Genomic DNA, 23,131 nt, shown 5'->3' on the forward strand with positions numbered 1-23,131 from the left:
ACCCGGGTACGTTCTTGTAACAGGGCGAGGAGGTTCAGCAGTAGCGTTATCTTACTGTTCGAACAATGAGGGCTTTTACGACTGGATGTCGGGTTGCTGCATCCCCGAAGGTATCATCGCAGCTTCGGACGAAACGCCAGGAACAAAGGAGTTTCATGGATCACGACCATATAACGCGGAAGATCCCCATCAATGTTATCTTACTGTTTTGTGTGAGAAGCGGGTCTTATACAGTTATTAGCAAATCAGGAAAAAGCAATTCTCTTGAGTTCTCTGAATTCGGCGGGAGGAAAGATGAAATTATGTGTGTAAACATTGGCTACATCTATCTTTAGATGGTAGATTTACTTCGGATTTCATTTCCCGTGAGGTTTTGTGTGTGTGTGTGTGTGTGTGTATGGGAAGAACTGTTTGTGAATCCATACTCTCTCATATATTAATTGGTCTCTGTTGCTCCATGCCTTTTGTTTTAGTAAGCTGTAGTGCCAATCCCAAAATTCCGATCATGTATCAGCTCAGGAGCTTGATGCTTTGTGTTGTCACATCCCATGTTAACTTAGTTGACAAGGTCAAGGTTTTGGAAATATATCAAGGTATTAGATTAGTGATGCATGAAACATTGGAGATTATGCCACCAATTTTTTCGAATTCCCATGCGTGTATAACAATAGAAATGAACGAATAAAGCTGCACTTCGACTTAAACATTACAGAAATCACGTCCGGAGGTAAGCAAAATTTTGTAACGCAAGTGCATTTTACGTTTACTTTTGGTAACAGGCCTTTATTTCAGACTAACGAAGTACATTAGATGTGAAAATAAAAAAAGAACCTGTGAATCTTTTCATTTAGTGAGAACGGCGTGTATTTGTTTACGCAATGGCAGAAAATATTTGTCTTGGCAGACTTTATAATTGAGAAACTGGAGGCTAGTACTGAGCTTGTCTAGCGTTACGTTTTGTATGACGTCTACCTGAAATTCCGTCCATATACAACCACAGTTAGTGTATTGACGCTCGAGCATGTTTTTCTGTTTGTGTCAATCTCATTTATTGAACCACTCCTCATTTCAGAAGAGCACTGTGTCTATAAAAGTATTTACACAAAAATATGAACATAAATAAAGTATAAACACACATGTACGTGCGTTGACAGAAATTTCGTGGCAATGACTGTGTGTCTGTGCTAGTTTATTTAGTTCTGCAAAACGATTAATTGAATCTGAGGCACAGAAATTCTTCACGATGCGATGCAGAGTCGTACGATACTATTTACCGCCTTTGAATGTTTAAAATTAATGTTGTAATATGAGTTTTATTTTTCAACATAGGTTCGCAAATAATTATTGGGGGTTTATTGGTGATATCATGAAAGGATCCTACAAACGACCATAAACGTCTGGGGCGTGTTTGATTCGTTATCGTAACATCTATATTTGTTGCCGTAGCGTCTATATTGGTACTTAAAATTAACTGCATTGATGGAGAATTGTTGCTCATAAGTTTTTGCTCATGTATCACCATCACACATATGATATTTCCAGCAGGAGAAATCTGGTATTACCTGAGTTTAATGTGGGCATTAATGCCCTGCAAGTGTTGATGGTGGATACAGCAATAAGGAAACATTTAGAACGTTTGAATTAGCACTTACATTCTCGTGGAAATCTCTCTTTACTGTGACTGACGCACGGAATTAAATTTGTTATTTCTATGCTACTGACTGTGATTGCGGTTAATTTTCTGAACGCACTGATCTGTTTATTCAGCTTTTATTGTGTCATAGCAGTTTCTGTTCACAGATAATTAATTAGCTATTTTCTTGTTGTATGTGTCAGTTTCGCAATAGCTTTCCATGACGTGGAACATATTATCACAACTGAAAAAAAAATACGTTTTCTAGAAGAAGCATGACTATATGCCGTCTAGTTTAATGAGCGGTTTTAATCGATATTCGAAGTGATTAATTAAAACAAGCAAAAAGGATTACCCTTTACTTTTTCAATTGTTTTTGTTGTGTATCAGCACTTTAATTTGATTATGTATGTGATCCTTTTTTTCCATTTTTCTGCACATAAGGTCCTATGCAATGTCATGTTAAGTTTAAAATAGTGGAGGTAATTATTATTTTTATTGATTATGTGTGAACTCTAGTGTTGTTTCAGGATTTAATTAATTTTTGTATACACGTTTCAGCTGATATTTCTGATGTGCTACACATACCAAATGTAATTCAGCAAGCGTAGAACAGACCATATAATTTCTTCTTCTCTTTTCCTCGTCGCGGGGTCCTACGGATGTCGCCGCATCCCGCGTCTCTGTTGCTAAAGCCTCGATCTTACCATTCTTCCTTACCCCTTATAATCCCTTTACCTATCCATTTTTGGATACCGCTTAGACAAACTTTTCGTGGTATCATTTTTCTTCCAGGAGGTTGCCGTGAAAGTGCTTACTTTGGATACCTATTATTCTAACCATTGTTTTGACATGCCTTAACCATACAGTCTCCTTCAATTCCATCCGCAGTGCTATAATGGGTATGCGTCATTTGTCTAATCTCGTCATTTCTTACACGATCGAACCAGTGAATTCTACATGCTCTTCTCAAGTGCTCAATTTCTAAAGTTTTAAGTCTCTTATATTTCTTTCCGTCAGTTTCCAACATTCATTCCCCCAACGTGTTACTGGTTCCGCGATGGATTTGTACAGTGACATTTTAACCTTTGAATTTATTTATGACGAGCAATATCATTGCTCATATGTTTTTACCTGGTGATATAATTCAAGGAAGAATATTACGAAGTACTGCTACTAAATGTATCATGAGATGCAAATTTGTATGCCTGTTAGATTCGATAACGGTATAAGATTTTTGATTGTTTTTCTAATGTAATAATGTTTTGAAAAACGTTGCCATGGGAGTAAATATGATTGATCTCTGCACGAAATAGTGACTATATTCTGCATTACGAGGACTGTCTCTGTGTTAAAATGCTAATGCAAATACATAGCGACTTCTTTGTTTATCTTGAGAAAAATAAATATCTAAAAAGCTACTTATGATATTAAAAAACTGAAAAATATATGCTTATCGGCCATATCCCTACTCTAGCATGGGTGGTAGAGCTGGGGACAACTGTAAAGTCTCAACTAGAAACATGCCAATTTTATTGTATTGGGAAAAAATACGTAACTTTTCTATGATAACACTTTCCGTTGCGCTGTAGATGGCGCTGTAATCGACAAACAACGCAACTGAGTCGCATAAGGGTACTATCCCTAGAAAAATGCACTGGAGCGAAAACAGAAAACCGGACGTCTTCTGTAAATGTGAAAGAAAGCTTGTCAGAGGTGTGTCCTCCGACCTTTGCCAACGAGGTGCTCTTTGGGGGTGTATCCTCTAGCCTCTTATCAACGGGGTGCTTTTTTGTAAGACCTGCTTCACACCAAGTGCTTAAAAACGTCGCCGCCCGCTTCGATCCACTTATTTGTCCGTACATGGAGTGATGCGACATAAGTGAGAAGTATGTCCGATCCTATCTGCAGGCATTGGGTCGTGTTAGTGAGGGTTCTTGCACTTCATTGTAGGCTTCACTCTTCAAGTTACCCAACGAACAAAAGTCAGATCCGACGATCTTGCAGGCCAAGACACTGGACCGCCTCTTCTGATCCACCGACGTTTGTACAAGCGATCGCTAAATCCAGTGTTGTTACAGAATAATGTGCTGGGCAACCATCGGTGGTGAAACCAAATCGTCTGTCGCAAGTCCAAGGAAAGGCCTGCAAGCAATACTGGATGATTGTCCTCCGAGAATGTTCGATACTTACCCTCATTTAAAGTGCTATAAATAAAGAATGGGCCACTGATTTTGTCACCAGTTATTGTACACCACACATTCGCATTCCACGTACGCTAATGTTCAGCTTAGTGTAACCAATGTGGGTTTTCCACGTTCCAGTAATGCATGTTGTGTCGATTAACCATATCATGGTTCGTGAAGGTCAATGGTCAAAGAACAATACTCTGGCAAAGACATTAGGGTCTCTCTGTATTTGCTGCAGCGACCACCGGCAAAATGTTAGTCGGGTCTGGAAATCATTGCCTCCTATGGAGGAAAATAAGAAACGGATGATATTTTCTATGTTTCAAAATTCGGCAGACAGTAGTTATACTAACTCCCGATTCACAAGGTAATTGCAGAGCGCTAATGTGGGGACTATGATTCACTGCAGCAAATCTAGCAGTTTCATTATTATCTCCAGCAACAGTTCTTCGACTGTTTCTTTTTCGCGGATGTACGCTTTCCTCGGTGGAGAGTTGTCGATTAACCCGACAAAAAGAAGCCCGTGGTCGCACCCTGTTTGAAAATGTTGAGCACAAAGAATCACAGCATTATCGACGTTCCTGCCGGCTTCTTCTTAAATGTAAAGCATTTCATTTTTCTCTTCGATCGTAGTAGCCTACTTTCTGACTAACAACGCAGTCTGTTTATCAAGGAACGTATTTAAGGAGTGAGGGACGACGTCCACAAAATGAAATGAAGTCAAATAATGAACGGATGAATCTTTCGAAACAACTATATGGAGAAAACTGCAAAACAGTGTGTCATGGGGGTCGACGTTGGTAACGCAGGATATCACTTTTCTAAATAAGGAATCTGATGCGTGGTTTTTGAAATTAGTTGTCGCAACATAAATATCTCATCTGAAATATATGTATACCTAGATAATGTACCCATCCTCTGGTGTGGTAGCTAGATTATAGGAAGCATATATACAGGATTGACAACCAACAAATTTAAACGATATTCGCAGACGAGTGGAAGAGAAAAGTAGTAAAAGAATAACCTCAAATCTCTAAAACAATAGACGATTTTAGTATAGCCTCACGCGAAAATATTCATTTCGCTGCAGTACAAATTCATATACCTCAATTCCTCTTATAAGTTGTTACAATGTAGGGAATCCGTAACGAGTCTAATTTGATCATCTTTTTCCATTCAAGACTTACAACGTTCAGCTGAAAGATTACGTCCACAGCACAGTATGTGGTATCACTTCCACGCGATAAGTGCTTTTACTGTATTTTGTAGCTTTGTATTGAATTTCATCCCATCTTTCTGTCTCTTGCCGTTATTTTTTGTTTTCAGTTTCCCCATGTTATAGAGTTCATTGTACGTGCATACAAGTGAAAATTCGCAAACCGGTATTTCCGTTCAGAGCGGAACTGGAACCTGAACTTCTTTCATCGACATTCTGCAAGTAATGCATTTCTCCAGAGATGCATTCCACACATGACAGTGGCAAAAAAATAAAAATTGTAGTGCCTTTTGCGCGTAAAGGATTATAAAATGGTACTATCTATTCAAATAATATTTACCACCCTTTTAGTCTTGACGTTTTAAGATAGATTAGAGCTTTTCGGAGTGTGAACAGATATGGAGAAGTCTCTATGGGAAAATCACTAATGCTAAAACTCTCTTATTTTTCGTATATTTATCTACAAATTTAGTGTTGGAGTTATATCAACAAGTATTGGAAACATGGCGAGGAATGTCAGTTAAACGTAGTCATAGATGACCAAATTGTTCCAAGGTCGATCTGTATGCAGGATTGAACTACAATTTTCTGGTGCTGGTACAGTTTCGATCTTTAATATTGTTGAAGACCTGAAACACCACATCGAAGGTGACAAAAAATTGAAGTTCTTCCGTTCGCAACATTTTACTTGTTAATTATTTCACTTGTTTCATGATTGAAAGAGAATGTTGTAGCTCATCTCATTCCAAATAGAGGATGACATCTTAAAGATATCTGTGTTACTAAAATGCAATTACGTGTCTAAATTTGTAAATCGACTATAGGAGCTGTTCTGGCCGTGCTCACGGTACTGACGCAAACGTTTACACGAACAGCAACTAGCTGGTGGCACAGTAAGTAGTTAAGGAACTCGACACTCAGTCTGTAAGAGGATATTCGTATGGCCATTCAGATTCAGAGCTTCATGAATCGTTTAATGTAAATGCCATGGTGGCTATTTTGGAAAGAAAGCAGTTAAGTTCCTTCCCTGTTCTTGTCCAATCGGAGATTTTCTTCTGCAATAGCCACATCGCTGACGTGGCGTTAAATCTGTCTTCCTTCATAAACAACATGTAAGTAATTATCCAATGGGTACACAGTAACAACTTTACTAAACATTTGCTTATTTTATAACTGTAGGAGACTACAATTTATCCTTTAATTTTACAGACAACTGCTCGTGCAAATCATTCTCTACATGTAGTGCACAGAATTTTATCAACTAACATCTCCTAAAATACAGTCTCACTGTATGCTCTTTCCTCTCCCTACCCATCTTTCCTTCAGTTATCAACCTGAAATATCCTTAAAAAAATGTGATTCAACTTGCAAATACGTCAAAAAAGCAGTATCATTTCTGATTTCACTATTTATCCACAACGCCAAGTAATAACTAGGGTATCTTATAGTAATATTTATCTCTCTCCCTTCTCCGTTTTGGACTACAAACGAAATAAATGTAGGTAAGAATAGATTAGATTAGTACTTGTTCCATAGATCATGAATACGACACTTCGTAATAATGTGGAATGTGTCAGGTTAATAAAAGGTGTCTATACAAGGTATTACATTACACAAAATATTACATGACACTTAATATTTTTTTTTTTTTTTTGTGGGGGTTGGGGAAATTACCCACTTACTATATACAAAAATTCATCTAATAACTGGAAGGAGTTGCCATTAAGAAATTCTTTTAATTTCCTTTTAAATGCTATATGGCTATCTGTCAGACTTTTGATGCTATTAGCTAAGTGACCAAAGACTTTTGTGGCAGCATAATTTACCCCCTTCTGAGCCAAAGTTAGATTTAACCTTGAGTAGTGAAGATCATCCTTTCTCCTAGTGTTGTAGCCATGTACACTACTATTACTTCTGAATTTGTTCGGATTGTGAATAACAAATTTCGTAACTGAATACATATATTGTGAGGCTACAGTGAAGATTTCTAGCTCTTTAAATAAGTGTCTGCAGGATGATCTTGGATGAGCTCCAGCAGTTATTCTGATTACACGCTTTTGTGCAATGAACACTCTTCTACTGAATGATGAGTTACCTCATACGAAAGCAGAGAATGAAAATAGGCGTGGTAAGCTAATTTACTCAGATGTATATCGCCAAAATTTGCAATCACCCTAATAGCATAAGTAGTGTGTTTTTTCCAGTTCAACCCCTCATCAGTGCATACACCTAGAAATTTAAAATACGTATCTGTGTGTGTACTCTGCAGTTACGTTCGAATTTGTTCATTTGCTTGAATACCGAAGCGTACATGTCCGAAGAGATAGTCTCTTATTTTAATTAGGATCGCGGTTTTATTACTGCTAACTATAACATAAGCTGTAACTACAAGTCAAATGCCGTAATCCGATTCCGCGGTAATTTTACTCAGTGGAAGAGGAATCAACAGAAGCGAACACATGTTTCGGCTTCTCCTGCGATATTGGACCGTTTCTGAGAAAACAGCAGTCAAAGCTTTCGACATAATGAAGATACGGTTTAGCCGGAATGCAGGCGCTGTGGCTAGCAGCCCGGCCTTCCAGTTTTGCGACCAGTGTTCAAAACCCGAATGTTGTTTTGATTTTACTTTCTTTTTTTTATTTACTTTCCTATGTCTGTAGAAGGATACTACACGAGTTAGGGGATACCAGGGCGTTATACGAACTGCAAAATTACAAATGATTTTCACAATAAATTATTATTATAAAATATATTAGTGTATCGTATTTTCACAATCTTTTTAAATTCACTTATGCTTATTCTTATATTTAATTTTTATGTCAATTCTTATATTACTTCTTGTATTTATTTTGTACCTATGTTTATTCTACAGGAAGATTTGGTCCGTTTCCTTGGATGATACCGATCGTAGAAACATTCAAAACACAGAAATTCCCGACACCACAGGCGTCGCGTGAAGACAGTTTTGTCACAGTGGCATTTCGTCATATGAAACTCACTCATGAAACTTACTCTGGAAGGAAACGTTGTTAACATTTTTGAAGATTTTACGCGCTGACAATAATGTCGCGGTAATCTTCGCATGACGGATCACTTTACCAAAGACTTGCGCTTGCACTTGGTTATGTATCAACATGCAGTGCAGGAATTCCACCGAAAACGATTTCAAGTAATTTTCTAATGCATTTTTTTTTTTACAATCGTATTGACCAACTAAGATCACGTTAACAACTTCAGTTCCTCTTCTTCCTTTGTTGTTTCCTGTTTTTCCAGTATTCCCTCATTTTCTCCTCGTGAAGTCTCTTCCTTTCTTCTGTCCATGTTGTTCCCTTTTTTTATTTCTTCTTCTTTGAAAGCTTTCCAAATTTAGTATTTTGTTTTTAAAACGGTTTCTTTCTGCTATTTCTGATTCTTTGATGTTGTCTGTTTCAAGATCTTTTCTTACTTCTGTAATCCACGCTATTGTCGATTTCTTCTTCCAGAAATATAGGAGTATTTGTTTTGTTAGTCTATTTCCATCCATTCGGTAGAGATGTCCAAAAAAGGTTAATCTTCGTTTGGGCATTACTTCAGATGTTTTCTCTATATCTTTGTAGATCTCCTTATTATTTCTTATTTTACAACCATCTGCAGTTTTCATTGCACCCATTATTTTTCTAATAATCCTTCTTTCCAGTACCTCTAGTTTGTCCATCCTATAGTTCATCGTTAGGCATTAAGATGCATATAAACATTCTGGTCGTACCACTGTGGTGTAGTGTTTTAGTTTTGTTTGTCTAGATATACATTTCTTGTTGTTTTTTTTTTGGTCAAAACATATGCTCTTTCCATTTTGTTAATTCTTGCATCTATTGCAGATTTTTCTAGTCCATTCTGTTGTATAGTTTCTCCAAGATATTTAAATTTATTTACTCGCTCTATTTTACCTATTTGTGTTTCTATGTATTTTGGTGCATTTTTTATATTTGTCATGAATTTTGTTTTTTTCAGCTGAAATTTTGAGACCAGTTCTGTTTGCTAACTTTTCCAGAATGTTTATTTGAGTAACTGCTTCTGTCAGGTTTTCTGAAAGTATTGCGAAATCATCCGCAAAAGCTAAGCAGTTTACCTTAATTCCATTTGTTGTCCTTCCCACAGTTATTGGTTCAATTTTGTGATTTTTTAGCTCCGAATTCCAGATCCTTACAATTTTTTCTAGAACACAGTTAAACAGTGAAGGTGATAAACCGTCACCTTGTCTAACACCAGTTTTTATTTCAAAAGGCTGAGATACTTCTCCCATAAATTTGACTTTAGATACTGTACCTGTTAGTGTTTCACGAATTATGTTTGCTAGTTCTGATTTACAGCTTCAAGTCGGAATACGGAAAGTTCTCATGCATTTATTGTTTCTTTTCTTTTCTTAAAATTCATTCGCCAGACATACAGTTAGATAACGAATAACAACAACGTTATTTCAATGTATGTTGGAGAAATCGTCTTCTTACTCATGTAGATAAATGAAAAATAAGAACAAAAATAATACTCGGCTTTCGAACAGTTATCGCAAACGTGTCAAGGCGTGACGCAAGTCACGGCGCAGCTACTTCAGCTGAACCTTTTACTTGCTAACAGGCACATCAAGTACCTCGAAAAATTTGACCGTCGTTTCCTCAGAAAAGGTCGAATATCTACTGATAAGCCGAGATACGTATTCACTTATTTTGGTTCATCTCCCTCTGAGCGACGTGTCTGGCAAATCGGGTTGTGGCTCTTGGCGTGTTCTCCTCGTTTATTCGGAAAAAGGTGGAGTAAAGTAATAGCAGTTATGGAAGCGAAGTTACCAACATAAAAAGGCACATTGATTACCTACACACCTGCGCAATATTATCTGATGTTTGGGGGCGCACAGTTGTTCGTCCTGTGACAGCTCTGGAGTGAGACCGGCTCCTCGTGGTCCCAAGACAGGCCTCTCTTAACGTTGCTGGAACTGTTGACGAAGCAGGGCCTGCATGCAATGGAAGGTGATCGCTTAGCGATATCAAAGGTACTCATAAATCTGATACTACATGAGACAGTAGCTACATAAACTTGCGCTTCAAGACTACATGCAGTATACATTTGTTTAAGTACCTCTAGCAACAAAATTATTAACAATGATCGCTAAATTTATGGGTGTTGATACACTTGCGGCGATTAAGTTCAAGCTGACGAAGCGTGTGTCTACGCTTTTTAATTAGAAAGTAAACGACACTATTTTGAACCTCCTTGACCGAGGTAAGAGAAGCAAAGAAAATTATGGAGTGTGTGTAAATGTAATTATTCGCGCTATATTCTTAGAAGGTGTAAGTTCTATAGCAGGTATCAGGCCAGAAATAAAGTGGTTGTTTAAGAACCTTTTCGATCTGTAACATTACATGATTAGCTGCATATACAAAGCTGCAAACTGTTAAGTTGTCGCTACGCGGCATTTGCCCAGGATGTTATTTGCATCTTACTTAACTAGAAAACATTTATTAACTCATGATGCTGGCTCATCAAAACGAGGTCAACATGTGGAATAGCACCGTATTACGAAAAAAAGAAAACCATATGAAGAAATGCATTCTCTGAATGAAAAAAAGAATATGATAAATGTCTACTTATGTATGAAGAAACATGATTCTCACGTTTAAGTACAATGAAAGTGATCTATTTACGACGCTCCAAGCTTTACAGAACCTCGTATGTTCAAGGACAGACAAGTATGACCAGCAAATAGGTTTACAAAAAAGTTCACAAATCTGGGAAATGTCGTTTACAAACACGGCGAGCTGAGTCAAATGTATCGCAGGAATATAGTTGTTTTCTGTAGAACAAATAGTTGATGGTTACTGGTTAAATTAGAAAATGTCTAACAGGCAGACTAAGATAAAAAACGTACTGATTACAGAACTTTCAAATTTTTTTGCGCGAGTGTAGAAGCTTATAATTCATAATCTTACAAAGGTAATTTAAGATTATTCAAGTTTCTCATCGCATTTGGGAACCATCAAACCGAGGGGGGGGGGGGGGTAAAAAAATAAGACCTGTAACCGCAGGGCTCGGAGTTTTAAGACCCAAAATACCTGGAAGATCATCACTAAAATGACCTGGAAATATTGATAAAACTACTACATATGATATAAAACACACTTCAAGTAAGTCATAAAAGGAATTAGAGTAGTGAAAACTCTGTAGGAGTGCGGAAATGAAATTAAAAAACGGATAATTAATTTAAAATCTCAATGTTTTTCTATAAGGTATGCGACTCTCAAAAGATGTAAGAAGATTGTTCTGTGCTAATCATCTTAAAGCAATTGCAATGTATTACAGTGACCTGCCATTGTCGAAAATGAGGAACATCTGTTGTCAAACAACGCACGCTTGTAGTTAGAAAACCTTTCAGCATTTGCTGAAACAATTGGAGGGTGCAATGTCATGTCTTCGTTTAGTTTTAAGAACGAGTCTAAACACACGAATATTACATTTCGTAGATAGACATAACTTTTAGTTCAATATCAGTGTTTTCGTTTTAGTCTCGATACCTGGTAAAAAGTTAATAACAGTATATGATGCGACAATGACAATAAGAAGATGTACCATCAAATTATTTTCCGCATTTGTGAATACATTCTTGAGCATCATTGTTGCGTTTCCCTAGGGCATGTGTAGTGTCCATTCTTTCCAACGTTAAAGAAAGAATTATTCTGTCATAAATCGACATTAAACACAAACTTATAAAAAATGAAGTAAAATCATATCATTCTTGAAAAATCAAGTGAAGTACAGTAACAGCATGACGGGAAACGAAAATTAAATTTAAGTTTTAAAATCCAGATTATTCGGAGATTTTAGTACTTGTGAATAATGTGTAAGCCATAAGAATGAAAGATGTCAACAAACTCTGGGTATTAGTAATTAGCTATAATGAAATGAAGCTGCGTATCGACTTTGTGACAAAACTACTACATGTGTACGCTGTTCCATTAAGAAGGATATCCAAGGTATACGTTCCGTATCGAAAATGTGGGCTTCTTAGAGAACAAAAAAATCACCCTCCGAATCCCCACATGGTTAGGAACGCCCACCTTCTTAAACATCTTCATGGCTGTTGTTGACACATGGCAGTCACCGTGGTGCATTCATAAGTGGTCCATTCACCTAGTATAGAAAGTTTCCCGAGCCTGCAAATATGGGTGTGAATTCTGATTGGCATAAAGATGCGATTGAAAAATCAAATAATATTGTTAACATTATGACAGAGCAAACTAAGAGAAGAACTGTTCAGCAAGAATCTTACTAGTACAAAACTAATCGCGCTGAGTTGAAATAATTGTTCCTTGAGTATTGTTTTGTGCAGAGAAAAAACAAACTCAAATGCTGTTTTTTTAATTATTTATTGCAGGTCAGAGCACAATGAGGTAACGAAGTATTGCGAAAATATTTTGAAAGTGCCGGTAAAGATACCACCTGTCTCAAATATCTCGAAACGATTTAGATTAGGAGAGAAACTGTGTAGCTTTATATTACGCATTATCCACGGATTGTCAGTGAGCAAAAGCACGGATTACACATAAATCGATTTGAAAATCTGTGTTGAAGCTTGTGCTAGTGAGCGACAAGCGCAAAATGTGGGAAACGTTACCCATACTAGATTTTTAATAGCAGGAAAACAATTAGCTGAGAGAATAGGGCTTACGACGGGACCAACAGAAAACAAACTAATGATGTGAATGCGTAAAACTTGGGAACGTAAAAATAAATTTTACTGCAATTATACTATTAGGTTCTTCATATTTATAACTTTCATCCGGTACTAAATGTGTAACGTACGCCGGCCGCAGTGGCCGAGCGGTTCTAGGCTCTTCAGTCTGGAACAGCGCGACCGCTACGGTAGCAGGTTCGAATCCTGCCTCGGGCATGGATGTGTGCGATGTCCTTAGGTTAGATAGGTTTAAGTAGTTCTAAGTTCTATGGGGCTGATGACCTCAGATGTTAAGTCCCACAGTGCTCAGAGCCATTTGTGTAACGTTCAAAATTTTTAAACAGAATTAACGGGAAAAATATTTTTCCCCCCGCTGACACGAAAACCTGCTGGTGCTCCAGCTCCCAACGTTCAACTTAAACAACTTGGCTGTCTGCCAACTGATTGCTATAAACGTATGGGCTAAGAAAGTGAGGCTGTAATCTTTGCTGGGCCTTCCAATGCTAAAAAGGTCTCTTGGCGATATATTGACGGTCTGTTACCTGAAGTTATTTAGTGCTGGTTGTAGCTAGATGAACATCTCAGAGACTGAAAAATTAACATAAATTCCAATCATAGTTATTCCGCAGATAACAAAAATCTATATTACATAGGCGTTAAATACACTTCTACCTCTCACTATGGTTTGATAAACAAAGAACAAGGTTTGCATTGGAGTTGTGGTCTAGAGGTCCCATTTGTGTTTGCTGACGCTATCTGCTGATTTTCTGAATTTTTGGAAACAAAGCTTTTTTCTTCTGTCATGTTCCTTAAGAATAAAATACGCGTGTCTGAAAACCGAAAGCTTGCCGGATCGAACCAAGGTCGGCGTGCAGGTGCTTTTTTTGTTTTTATTTTTTATTTTTTTTTTGTTTTTAGTCTGCCTTTAACTTAGTATTCATCTCTCATTTATGTGAAGATTCTCCAGCAACGTCACGTGGCTCAGTTTCCACGTTAAACTGTGGTTCCCCCTTTCCATGCGTGTTTGGATAACTAGGTTAGGTTAGGTCACGCTAGTCGCTGAAATGTCCTCCAGTTGAAAATCTACACGAAGCTTTTGAAGCACTCGAAATTGTTATTAGTATTATTATTATGAAATTCGAGTGAGTCTTAATTTCAAATAACGAGAAGGTTCTTATAACATTAATGAGTAATTAGATTTAAAATTGCATATAAAGTTAAGATTTCTGTCTAAGCATATTCTAGCATGGATTATGTACTTGGGAAAAATTAACTCTGAACTGATAACATGTGAATGTCGTATATACATTCACTATGAGAAACAAGATAATTTTTATATTAGGTTTATTTTTACAAAACACCACTACAGCGATACTCCCATCTTATTGCAACGAACCCTTCAAACTCGCAAAATGACCACTGATGTGATTTATCGTTACCGAAATTTCCTAGTAACCTCTTGAGCAAAGGAAAATTTCATTAATATCTTTGAAAATTTTGAACTGAATCGAGAAACCTTGCTCATAACGGAAGCTCACAACTGTAAGTCATAAATTCTAAAAACAATAATAGAAAGTTGGGTGGATCGATAATTCTCCTAACCTCTTTCAAATTTCTAGCTTGGCTGGTTACCGCAAAAACATAGTCTCTAGTGTGGAACGGTAAATAAATTCTGCCGTAATTCGACCACTCTAGAAAACTGGATCTGATTGCAGGAAAATTCGCACTCACAAAGATCATTCGCCTGTTCATTACTGCCGTATTCTATGTAAATGTTATGAGAATTTCGTTTTCATTTTTAATTAATGTGCCTGAATCAAGATAGAAGAAACACGTTGAGCAATTCATTTACAATGGTCTCAGACACAGCTGTCTGTATTTATTTATTTATTTTGCAAAACTAGACATCACGCTCGTCAAATTCATATCCCACTTGTCTGTTTCCCACTACTCTTCGAACGTATACGAAAATGTAAACAAAAAAAAAAAAACTAATAAATATAACTAACTCAGTTCAAAGACGAAAACAGCATTGTTAACATGAGAAGTAGAGAAGAACGTTGTGATATACTGCGCAAAACGCCAATAGCCCGTGCTGAGCGTCTGTTGTCCTGATTAATAAGTTTCTCTTGCCCAGAAACATTTAAAGTTGCTTAGTACAAAAATCGGAATGTCTATGTCGGTTTAGTAGTGTTACTAAAAGTAAAACGGCACTATCCTCGCACTGACAGCCGACATGAAAACGAATCATGTCTCGTAGTAGATAGTAATGAAGAAAATAAAAGTACTAGCATAAAAACTCTGAGTCATTTACTGTCGTAGCTAGCAGAAATGTACTGGATACACTATTGTTTTTAACAGTTTGAAAAAAAATCTGTTTTAAAGAAACTCCATATCCCGGTGCTATAATTCCAACTTTCTTGAACCTCTAGTTCTCTTCTGTTCTTTGTAGGTGTAGCATCCTGCTGCTTGTGTAAATCAATTAAAAAGTATTTTTCCTTGAGTTCATTATGTAATAAGTCTTGTTAATAAAATCCGTTGGGGGTTCCCCGCTACCACCATACCTGTGTACTTACGTCTTCCGTATTCCAGTGAAATACTGGTATCTCTTTGTCTGTCAATGTCAGGACACAGACTGATAGCTTAAAAGTTCCACAATAAATGCGTTAAAGATAATATGAATTCCATTGCATGATATATCAGGTACGTTTGTACGATAGCTCTCTGGCACATGCAGTCGATAAAACTAATATTTTCATTCATTAGTGTATCATAGCGTCTGTGTCCAAAATCGTTTGTGATATAAACATGTGCACTTACAGGATGCTATCCCAGTGCTTTAAGTGTAAAATATGCTTTAATGGTATTACGTTATTATTTATTAATGGCACATGTTTTCCACAGTCGCTATTCGCCAAGTGAATCAGTGTGGTGGTATTTTGTTTGTCATTCGACATGTTTGTACCATGACATGTGCGGTGTTTAGTAGCGCTGTAGGTAGCATTATATCAGTTTCACATCTCATTTCCCCTCTTGTGACACTGTAATCGTTCAAACGTACGATAACTTCACTTTGTTACCATAGAACTCCTCAAAAAATTGTACACTACGCAATTGTAAAGGCAGTGACATTTTTTTACAAATAAAATACAAATGTTTGTGTTGTGCTATTACGCCTGTAGCGCCAATTATAAAGTACAGCTCAGTAAATTGTTCAGGGTGCATTTTACACTCTACGCCTTTACAGTTATTTGAAGATTTCGTCATTGGTGACTGCAAAAATTATGTTTCCGCTTACGATTTCCTTAAAACAGTTTGGAGACAGGATCCGGAAGACTTGGGCTTCATTTCTTCTTTGCAGTACCCGCATTGTCATCTCCTTTCATCGGTGAGATATTTTACGGTACGAATTAACGATAATACCCTCAAATAATGTGCAACGCATCTGGTCGAAATACAGACATATTGCAATCGTAATACACGAAGGGAGCAACAAAGGAAAGAAGAAAGGTATTGAAAGAATATAAATTCCCGTTGAGTACAAGATCATTAGGGAGCGCTCATGGTGACACGACAACAGGCAAGGATAGGGAATTGGCCGTTATGAATCCGAAAGAACCATCCCACCATTTACTGTGAGTCGTTGACAGAATCACGGAGAACCTACATCTAGATGACCCGACTGGAACTTGAAGCACGCACTTACTGAATGCAATCCCAGCGCTTTAATTGTAGAACGTGCTTTAACCAAAGTACAGTAGGCTGTTGTTTAATAACGACATTTGTTTTCCACGGTCTCTGTATGCCACGTGACTCACTGGGGTGCTGTCTCGTCGTCATTGAATTGTTCGGACCGTGACTGTGTGAAGATACACGTTAACTCTTACAATAAAGGAAAAATAGGAACTAACCACCAATAGTAATATTTAGTAAGAACAAGTACTACCGCTGCCAGTCCCGAATCGTCAGATTGATCGTCAGATATCTCGTGCTTTACATTTCATGTCGAGTGTTTTCTTTGCGGCGAACGTTGCTTATGGTGGCGGTATCCTACAGCAAAATATTAAAGTAATTGAAAGAAATTTGGACCATAAGAATTTGTGTAACTTGCATGCGTAATTTTATTGCCCTGTGGATTCCTTTAGATGTTTACGAATCGTGGAACAGTAGCTCTTTTTCTGTCATATTTTTTGTTAATTTTTTTCCTTAAGACAGGACCACCGCAACGAAACTCAACGAATGACAGTCAACACCACATGTACAGCATAAGTTAAATGCAATTAAAAATGTTGATAGACTGTCGATTCTAACCCGATAATGGAGCTATAACGTCTGTTTACTGTACTTAGAGTTTTCCTAAGGGTTAACATAAATAATTCTATGGATCGTTGGAGGAAATAAAATTAATAAACAGTGAACTTACGTTTACCAGGTTTTTGTTGCATGGAGTAACTGGGAAAGTTGGCTACATAAACCAAGACAGTAGGTATAAACTTCTGTAGTTCAAGTTACTGTTCTCTCTGCAGGAAGAATACAGTGGAGTAAGCATAAAGGTTCCTAGTGAATTCCGCATGTTATTTAGTTTAAAAATGCATCGATGTGTTTCAGTCGAGACATTGCTTATGAATGAAATATATTGTCCACAGTCTGTGTTTTTCAAGTGGAGTTACTACGAATCTGTAGAAGAAATATAATAAATACTGCAGTTACGCTCAGGGGAGTGTATTAACATGATTGAAAAGAGCAACTGGTCAAGTGTTAGATTCTATGATCCGATATTGTTCTTTCCGCGGAAGCAGTGCAGTTTTTTATTACAAATTTTAAATTTTGTTTAAAAACTATTCACTAACCTTATCCCGTTACTCCAATAGCGTATCTACAAGATCTTCAAAAGTAGATATTAATTTCATGGTTATAGACACACATCAATGGGCAAAGAAAGGATTTCACCCGACCTACTAAAACACGATGTCCACTTCCTGTTGCATTCGTTATTCTTAGCGAGGAGGAGGGGGAGGTAAGCGTTTAAAGCTCCGTCAACATGAGGTCATTACAGACGGAACACAAGCTCGTATTATGGAAGGAAGGAGAAGGAAAGCGGCCGTGCTCTTTCGAAGGAACCATCCCGGCATTTGTTTTAAGTGATTTAGGGAAATCACAGGAAACCTTCAGCATGGCCAGATAAGTGTCTGAACCGTCGTCCTCCCGAATGCGAGTCTAGTGTGCTAACCGCTGCGCTGCGCCGCTCGGTCAGTATTGCTGCCACTGCGTTGGAGAGCGCATGCAACATTTGCCTTTAGCTGAGATTTTTATCTTTTTTATAATTATGTAGACAGTTACTTGGCAGGTTTTATAGACTCTTTTTTTCTGCGTTGTACATGTTGACAGCCTGAACGGAATCACTGCTCGGACCAAACTCGTTACGATTTTGTGAAAGTAGTGGAAATTTAAAGAAACGCTGGACTAGTGCCAGCAAGATGAGTGCTCTGAGGATTCCGTGCAAACTCAGTTATGTATATGTAGTTCATCTGTTGGGTGTGATGAGTGAGTTTTCGAGTATCAAAATATGCGACATAAACGGCACTATCTTTTGACTGTATGAAGTTAGAAGCTTAAATTCTTTACACCGCCAAGGGACCGAAGACCTTCGTGTTTGACATGAATTTCAACGTGATACCTCTACGCGCTCCTGAGAAAAAGCTGTCTCAACAGACGGCCGCATCTTTTAATTGCTTTGACTTACAGATTTCAATTTTTTACAACGGCAAGGGAACGTAGACCTTAGTATTTTATATAAACTCAACAGGATATCTTTACCCGTAGCTGAGAAAAAGGAGTCTTAAAGACAGACGGACAACCAAAGGGCCGCGCGGGATTAGCCGAGCGGTCTTGGGCGCTGCAGTCATGGACTGTGCGGCTGGTCCCGGAGGAGGTTCGAGTCGTCCCTCGGGCATGGGTGTGTGTGTTCGTCCTTAGGATAATTTAGCTTAAGTAGTGTGTAAGCCTAGGGACTGATGACCTTAACTGATAAGTCCCATAAGATTTCAGACACATTTGAACATTTGATAACCAAAGGGGTACATACACAAATCGATAATTTTGTAATATTTTCCTTTACTTGTACTCAGAAACCTTATTTATTTTCAGATTTCGGGACTGTATACCAATGATAGGTTTTTGATGAGTCAGTTCGCGAATATCAAAATACATGACATAAAAAGCCGTATTCTTTGACTGCATTGAGTAAAAACTTAATTCTTTTACACCGCCAAGGAATTATAGACTTTAGTATTTGGCATAAATTTGACTTGATATCTCCACCCATCCCCGAGAAAAAATGAGTCTTAACAGACGGACAAACAGACAAATGAACAAAAAATGAGAAAAAAAAGTTTTGCGTGACATAATTTCAGATTAACAATTTTCGGCTATTTTTCTTTACTTGCGTTCTGAGACCTCGCTTTCTGCCGAATTTTGAAATTTTAAGCCACTGGTGTAGTCGATAAGCGTAGTGCTGGCTCCTGCTATCGACATCACAAACATACTGCTTGCTACTGGAGTATCGCTAGCCGCAAGTAGCAAGACATGCCCCACCCCTGAAGCAACATCGGCGGCCTGTGTTGAAGTAAGCTGACACACGGACACGAGGTCAGTTCTGCGCCCGGCTACTACGTTCCAGTCAACGCCTAGTCGACGTGAGGCAGCGAGAAGAGAAGGGTGTTCGGCTACAACAGAGTTAGAGACGACCAATTTGACTTTTCATGCTAATCAACAAGTCCTTTCTTATTTTGTGAACTTCGTGTTTCAGCAGTGCTACAAGAAAGGGTTTCTTTCTATCGACATTACCAACGACAGTCTATTTCATCACAAGTTTTAGACTGGTTTTATCAATGTATATAATTGTACGTACGCTGTGACCTACATTCACAACAAAGGATACGTTTCATGACAAAAGATAAGTGTTCATCTTGACCGTGAGGTATTTCAATTTTTAGATCTTACGCGTGCGATGATCATTTAATTTATCACCTATTCAGAAGCCAATTCATTTGCGACAATGTGTCACAACAAGGTCAAGAGAACATACCCTACAGGTTTTTATGAGTAACTTTCCGAGTGTCAGATCAGTGACGTAAATGGCCGTATCTTTTAACTCCATTGACTTAGAAGCTTAAACGTATTACACCTGTTTAGGGATCTAGGTATACTAACTACTGCTTAACAATATATTTATTCTTTAAAAATATATCACTTTTTCAAACCAACAGCTCAATTCATGGAAGCAATACCAGAAATAAGAATAATCTTCACAAGGATTTAAAGTCACTTAGTCTTGTACAAAAAGGTATGCATTATTCAGGAAGACACATTTTCAGTAACTTGCAAGCAGCCATAAAAAGCTTAACAACCAATGAAATTCAGTTTAAGAGTAGCCGAAAGGATTTATTGGTGACCAGCTCCTTCTACTCCATGGATGAATTTCTTAGTCGAACCAACTGATTTGTGTGTATATATATGTAAGTACAAAATAACGTTTGCACAATTTCAGTGCAGTAATGTGTTCATTGTAAATAAGTGTGTGTGTGTGTAAGTACAATCTAACTTCTGTACCATTTCAGTGCAGTAATGTGTTCATTGCAAATATGTATCATAGTAGTTGTATTACACGTTTATTACCTTATAAATAAATAAAAAACTTTTTTATTTTAAATTCAGTGCATTAGTATTTGTAAAATGATCCTTTCATACAGTGTTCATTAAAAAATGACGATCATTCCACCTGGGACCTGTGGAATGGTACATTAGCTTATTTGTTTGAGTTGTTAATTGTTGTGTACATAGTTCCGCGTAGTCAGCGCGTACACAACTTTCCCAAGAGAGCGCGCCCCGCTAAGCACAACAGCGCCGGCGCAGCGCTCGTCCGTCTCCGCACTACGAGATTGCGCTGTTTTAGAGAGGGACCAAATTCTGGTTCCGCCGTTCCGCGTATTAATATGTAACGCAGCCAATGAGATTGCTGCTAACGTAGAACCTTTTCTCCTCACGGATCACACTCGCGCAGTGATACCTGAACGCGCGAGGTATTATAACGAGGTATTATAACGATTAGTCAGTCTGCATTAGTCTGCATTTGTCTGTACCAGTCGATAGTCAAGTTTCAGTCTACGCCTAATAAGATTATCATATTCCTGTACGTAGCCATGAAGATAAATGAATAGACACTTTGTCAAGTATCAGAGATATGTGAGAATAAGATTCACGTACCAAGACTAAAGGAACTTCAGATTGTCAATTGTAAACAGCATCCAGAATCAAGTTACGTAATATCTATGATTTTTATTATTTTAATAAATGTGTGTGAAAATTAATCAAGTTCTGTTTAAAGTTGGTCACCGTCAATCTGCTACTCTAAGCGTGCAAGTGGCATTTCTATCGTCTGACCTAACGGCAGAAGATAAACACGCCACGATAAGACCACGAGACATATTGCTGACACTCGCCTACTTCGTTAGAGCGACAAGTCAAAAATCTAATGGTGTGTGTACCGAAGGTCTTACAGTACGCACACCACATTAATATTTGTCATGTATTGTTGTTTTCGTGACATGTTCTACATCCTGGAGGACCTCCTCACTACGGATCAGTTGGAATGAAAGTAAATGTAATCTAATCTAAACCGCCAAGGACCGTGGACCTTAGTATTTGAAATAAATTTCAAATTGGTAACTCCACCCGTTCCTGAGGAAATGGCGTTTTAGCAGACGAACAGACAAGCCGACGACAAAATGATCCTATAAGAGTTCTGTTTTTACCGACAGAGGTACCGAAACCCAACAAAACATTGTTGGCAGTGCTGTACAGAAAGAGACAAATCCGTCTTTTGCGAGCGTGTAATGCACCTGAAAGAGTTTGTTTACATGTTCACCGTTATCCACACACGCAGCCCGTGGTATCGGCGGCCGGCAGTTTGGCCTAGTTGGCGGCCAGACGCGGCAACGCCGCGCTGCGCCGCGCCGGGCGGCTTTATTGTGAAGGTCGCGGCAAGGATCGGCACCGGCGCGGACAGAGAAGGTCGGCAGGGGCAGGGCGGGTGTTTACCTCGGCAGAAGACACGGCGGCCCTTCCGGCAACAGCGCGCCAGTGAGGTAGGTCGCGGCCGGCTGGCGGCGCGCGCGCACCCACCCCGTCTTGCGACGCCAGCCGGCAGACAGCCACAGCCGAGGGCCTCCCACGCTCCCACCAGCCAGGCGTGCCCTGCGCAAAGGAGCGCACGGCGCGGCGCTCAGTCGGCCGCCGGTCGCCGCCGCGGAAACATCCGCTCTGTGCGGTCCGGGCACCCAGCGCCGCCACCTCCCCCACACGCCTCGCCCTCCTAATGCGCAATTTACTTAGACTCTGCGGCGCGGCACCCTTCATTTTACCGCCCTGCCAGAGTCCAGCAATGTTCATTTGTCTAGCTAAAAGCTGTAGTAGAAAATACTAGACCACTACTGTCTATTGCAGGTCGCAACATACATGGAATTGTCCGGTAAACGGGATGTGGCTAGCTACTGAAATGAAAGTTTTAACTTGGCAATGTAAATTTTCAGGTGTATTTTTACGATAAAGATCACAGTTAATACTGCCAAGTCCGTACTAAGTGGCAACACAATGTAAAGTTCACACGCACACCACAATCACACACGTAGCCAGTTTATGGTATTTACACCCGTTACCGAAGTTAGTAGAGTTGGTTGGTTGGTTTTTGGGGGAAGAGACCAAACAGCGAGGTCATCGGTCTCATCGGATTAGAGAAGGAAGTCGGCCGTGCCCTTTCAGAGGAACCATCCCGGCATTTGCCTGGAGCGATTTAGGGAAATCACGGAAAACCTAAATCAGGATGGCCGGACGCGGGATTGAACCGTCGTCCTCCCGAATGCGAGTCCAGTGTGCTAACCACTGCGCCACCTCGCTCGGTCAGTTAGTAGAGTTCACCGGATCATTTGTTACGAAAATGCTCGCTCAAATGTTGTGCACTCTGCTCTACGCGTAATACCTGTTCCAGTCTTAGATTGCACAACACGCCACGTGGTTTTAACTAACAGTCAAAAGCAATAATTTTGATATTCCGTCCGAAATTCCACACGACTTCCACTATACCGTTCACTTAAATACACTTTGTACTACTTCGCGAACTCGTAATTAGCATTTTCCCGCGATTTTACAGTACTTTCGTCGGAGCTGCTTTCAATGAAATGTTACTACTTCGAACCCTCAGCCCCGACCCCCCTAGATCACACCAAAGGCTTTGTTCCCAGCATAGATTAGCGCAAGCCTGCATTTTTATGATTGGCTGGTAGCACAAACAGCAAATAAGAAAAGTATCAATATAAAATTACTCTATCTGA

General features: G+C 38.8%; 1 long non-coding RNA gene across 2 annotated transcripts in view; it reads right to left on the reverse strand.

The window, feature by feature from the left end:
- Positions 1–23,131, reverse strand: part of LOC126234276 (uncharacterized) — a 242,931-nt gene that overhangs the window by 101,603 nt on the left and 118,197 nt on the right. For both annotated transcript variants that reach the window (XR_007544701.1, XR_007544702.1), the window contains one exon: positions 9,895–10,025. This is a non-coding gene — a long non-coding RNA (uncharacterized LOC126234276). The remainder of the gene's footprint in view (positions 1–9,894; positions 10,026–23,131) is intronic.

Source organism: Schistocerca nitens, chromosome 2 (genome assembly GCF_023898315.1).
Source record: "Schistocerca nitens isolate TAMUIC-IGC-003100 chromosome 2, iqSchNite1.1, whole genome shotgun sequence".
Classification (NCBI taxonomy): Eukaryota; Metazoa; Arthropoda; class Insecta; order Orthoptera; family Acrididae; genus Schistocerca; species Schistocerca nitens.